Raw genomic sequence first — 5,108 nt, 5'->3', positions numbered from 1 at the left:
CTCTTCAAAGGGCCTCAAAATGCGACATGCGTCTCTAACCAGCTGCCAGTGCCTGAGCTCGAAAATTACACTGGCTCCAAATGCTGCCCGTCTGCTGCATCAGGAAATCATTCACGGCTTTCCGCTGTTCATACAGATGGTCCAACAGGTGCAGGGTGGAATTCCAGCGTGTTGGAACATCGCAAATCAGGCTGTGTTGTGGGAGATTGTTTTAACGCTGCAAGTCCAGGAGGGCGTGCTTAAATGCATACAAACGTCTAAAGCGAATGCAAACCCTCCTGGACATGGCCAGCACACCCTTCAAACCAACATATGACTTTAAGAAGCGTGTTATGACCAGATTGATCAAATGTGCCATGCAAGGAGCGTGTGTCAGGTGACCTAGACGCAGTGCAGCCACAACGTTCTTCCCGTTATCAGAGACAACATTGCCCAGTGCGAGTTTCAGAGGAGACAGCCAGCGTGTGATTTCCTCCTTGATGCACAGCAGCAGCTCCTGCCCTGTGTGGCTTTTTTCGCCAAGGCTCAGCAGGTGTAAGACAGCATTGTGGTGCTTCACATTGCACCTATGAAAAGAGGAGGGAGGAGGAGTGGAAGATACGCTGTGTCCTGTCGGGGACGGGAAGACCTCCAATGAGGAAGGCAAGGAGGAGGAGAAGGAGTAGGAGGAGAAGGATGGTAGGCGCCTGGTGTCCGGAGTTGAACCAGAAAGATACAAGCGTGGAGGTGGTAATGCCTGGCATTGCTGCGGTGGTGCATCGGACTGCAAAATATTGACCCAGTGGGCCGTGAAAGACATGTACTGTCCCTGCCCATAGTTGCTGCTCCACGTGTCGACGGTGGCATGTACCCTGCTGCACACGGATAATTGCAAGGACTGGCACACCTTTTCCTCCACATGCTTGTGCAAGGCAGGGACAGCTGTTTTGGAGAAGTAATGTCGGCTAGGTATTCGCCACCTAGGCTGAGCGCACGCCATCAATTGCTTGAAGCCGGCGGAGTCGACCAGGTGGTACGGCAGCGACTGCACCACCAACAACTTAGCCAGGTGTGAATTAAGCCGCACAACAAGTGGATGACTGGGTATATATTGTTGCTTATCGGACAACGATTCCGTAATGGATAACTGACGGGACGTAGGAAGAGCACTAGATGACAGTGATGATGATGATGACAACAACATGGTGAATAAGGCCTGGCTACTACTTAGATGACAGGGACTCAGAGCAGCAGCATCAGCAGCAGCAGAGGGGTCTTCATTAGATGTACATGATGATGGTGGGGCATGTTGATTGTCCCACATGGCCTTGTGATGCCGCTCCATGTGTTTACGTAGAGCGGTAGTTCCTACATTGCTGCCCTGCCCACGCCTTACTTTCTGCTTGCAGATACGGCACTGTGCCATGTTTTCGTCCTCCGGGAAGGTACAGAAAAATTGCCACACGGCAGAGTACCGTAAAGAGGTAGTACCACGTCCACCACCACCACCCGAGCTTGCCCCTTGTCTGGCAGGCTTTTTTTGGGAGCCTACACCAGCATCAGTGTCGCCGTCACCGGCTCCTGAGCTGACCCTACCGCTGCAACGTTTTGCAGATTGACTTCTGCCTCTACCTCGGCTTGGCTGTTTATCACGTCCAGTGCCGCCACTACTACCCTCCTCCTCTGACGCCGTCATCACCTCGTCACCTGGTTCCCACGTCCTGTCTAAAACAACATCATCATCATAGCCTTCCTCATCATCCCCGCCACTTCTGTCAATGTGTTGTGAATGTGATGTGACATCATGGCGGGCTCCATGCCCCCCACTCATTACTGCGTCTGCCACCATGGCTACCACCACCAACACCCCCACTACCGCAGCTATGCATCTTGGACACCGCTTCCACCTCCACCACCGCCGCAACACACTCCGTTGGCTGACTCGCGGAAAACAAATCATCATCATCATCACTATGTTGTTCAGTATCTTCCTTCGCACCCGAGGAGATGTCTCTTAGGACTCTCAGGAAAGATGGCTTCTCGCTAGGAAGGGGGAGCGAAGACATAGATGATGGAATGGAAACGCTAGAAATACCTATATTACTACTGTCACTGTGCCAAGGAACTGTAGAGGATCTGGAATCCAACGAAACCTGGCTTGAACCCAGATCGTCAGAGTCTTCCTGCTGAGATGACCGCGAGCCAGCCAACCAGTCCACAATAGCCGTATTGTCTAAAGTAACCCGCCCACCGGAGGAGATGGACAAGTCTGGCTTGCTGATACTGCTACTACTACCAGCAGGCACACGGCTGCTGCTACTAGTGGAACTGAGCATATGTCTTGTGCCACAAATGCTGGTACTGGGTCTGGCACCAACAGATCCAACATTTGGACTGGAAGAGGAGACGGCATGGGTGTTTTTTCCTCTACCCCGTCCTTTCACAACCTTTTTTTTACCAGACATTTCACTGCTGGAGTGCAGCATGTTGAATCAAAACCTGGGGGATGAGCGTATTCACACTGACACTGGCTTGGCAAATGGCAATGAATGAGAATTTCTATAAGCCACACCGCGGTGCACTCAGGGAATGCTGGGCCTTGTAGTACTACTAGGCTGCCTGTATTGCAAGTTGGATTGTTATTTCGTTGTGTTAACGGCCGGGGATGAGCCCCTTCTAAAAGCGTATTCACACTGACACTGGCTTGGCAAATGGCAATGAATGAGAATTTCTATCAGCCACTGTGCACTGACTCAGGGAATGCTGGGCGTTGTAGTACTACAAAGCCTGCCTGTATTGCAAGTTGGATGCAACGAGGATGAGCCCCTTATAAAAGTGTATTCACACACTGGCTGAGTAGTGAGTAGTGGATGAGCCCCTTCGATTTCTGGATTCCTGCCTTTTAGATTCCTAAAGCTTTCCCTTACTGCACAGAGGTGCTATCCCTACAGCTCCTGTCTGTAAAATGGCCGCTGAGCTCCATGCATAGACTTTTATTGCAGGCTTGAGCCTGCCCCTATGCTGCCTCCCGATTGGCTGGGAGAGCCGTTTGCAAGGCATTATGGGGTAGCCTGGAGTCAGGTAATCTTGTGAAATCCTCCATTTTAGATGTTACATGTGGCAGGCACCAAAATGTAGCCGGGTTCGGTCAAAACGGGTTTGGCCAAACCCGGTGAAGTTCAGATTCGCTGCGAACCAAACTTTTCCCGAAGTTCGGACCGAAACCGGGTTCGGTTGTCCCGGTTCGCTCATCTCTACTTTTGAGACTTGTATTTGATTATATCTTACCGGCCATACCTAAACTTGATCTCGCCTTTCTGTTGCATGCCATGTTACTTGCTTGTTTACTATGACAACCATCTGCTGCCTGCCCTAACCTATGGCTTTGCCAAAAGTGCGTGAATGTCTGCCACCTGCCCAGATCTATCCTAACCAAACTCTGTATCTTGTATTATTTGAAAGGTAAGGTGACATAAAAAAAGAACAGCAATTCTGTTGTTGTTTTTTTTTTTTTTTTTTTTACAGCGTTCATCCAGCGGAATAAATAATGTTGCATTGTAATAATTTGGTCACAGTGATAGTAATTATATTTATTTTGTACATTACTTTAGCGGAAAAAAATTGTTTTTCTTTTACTTTTAATATTTTTTATTTTTTTGCATTTAACAGTATTTTGCTTATATTTTTTAGTCCTCCTAGGTGACTTGAACAAGGGGTTTCATGTATTACCACCTCCCAGTGAACCCTTAATAGTAAGGGTATGTGCACACACACTAATTACGTCCGTAATTTACGGACGTATTTCGGCCGCAAGTACCGGACCGAACACAGTGCAGGGAGCCGGGCTCCTAGCATCATAGTTATATACGATGCTAGGAGTCCCTGCCTCGCTGCAGGACAACTGTCCCGTACTGTACTCATGTAATCATGTTTTCAGTACGGGACAGTAGTTCCACGGAGAGGCAGGGACTCCTAGCATCGTACATATGTATGTAGTCGGTCCACTACTTGCGGCCGACATACGTCCGTCAATTACGGACGTAATTAGTGTGTGTGCACATACCCTAACACAATGATGGCAGATCTGAGGGACCTTTATTAGGCCAGCAGGATGCTGTAATATATATCGGCATCACGCAAAAGCACCGCTGTTGCGCAAGCGATGGGGTGACAGAGGGCCCCCCTTTCTAACTGCTTAGATGTTGTAGTCACTATGCTATTAACGGTGGTCTATAAGTGGTTAAATGGCACAGATCACCGTCATCTCTGATCCCAGCTGTTACAGTGAAGTGTCGGCTGTAACAGACAGCCGACACCTGCTGAGTATGCAGTGTGTTCAGCACATACTCCTGCTTCCCTGGCAGTAATGTACAGTTAAGTCAAATGTCGGGGAGGGGTTAAAGGAAAGTTTCACTCAAAAATTATGTATTGGTCTAACCATAGTGTTGGGACAGTTTGAGGCAGATTTATTAATGCAGTCTTCAAATTTTTAACAGTGGTGCAAGCTAGACACATTTCTCTACCCTATGCCACCTCTTGGGTGGCTTAGTTTACGACAGTTTTCTGGTGCAATTGTCGTACCCTTTGGTGCATTTTGGGCCACACAACTTTTAGAGTACACCATGCCTCCCTTTACTAGACACTTTTGAAAATTATCTAGTAAGGAGCAAACATCTGTTCTTAGGGTGCGTTCTTCTAAGGCCGAATCCAGACAACCGTAGTATACGTCCGTGAGACGGTCGTTAAAACAACTGCCGTCATACAGACGAATGTATTTCAATGGGGCCATTCCCACGGCTGTTGTTTCAATGGACCGTGTGAAGGGTCCATTAGAAAATAGAACATGTCCTATTTTCTTCTGTATGCACGGATCCCTTGATACACGGGGGTAACTCGGATGTGAAAAACCTTTGCTTTTCACATCCGAGTTTGCACTCGTTTGTGTGAATCTGTTTCTGTGAATAAATATACACCGCGTTCCAAATTATTATGCAATTGCTTTTATTCGCTGATTTTACTAAATAGTCGATGCAAATGACAGTCAGTATAATCTTCAAGCCATCAACCGTTGAAGTATAATGCAAATTTTATTGAACAAATCTCCTAATGATAACAGATTTTTTTTTAGA

Source organism: Rhinoderma darwinii, chromosome 1, assembly GCF_050947455.1.
Source record: "Rhinoderma darwinii isolate aRhiDar2 chromosome 1, aRhiDar2.hap1, whole genome shotgun sequence".
Taxonomy (NCBI): domain Eukaryota; kingdom Metazoa; phylum Chordata; class Amphibia; order Anura; family Rhinodermatidae; genus Rhinoderma; species Rhinoderma darwinii.
The sequence above is the reverse complement of the archived record's forward strand: the minus strand, read 5'-3'. Positions refer to the sequence as shown.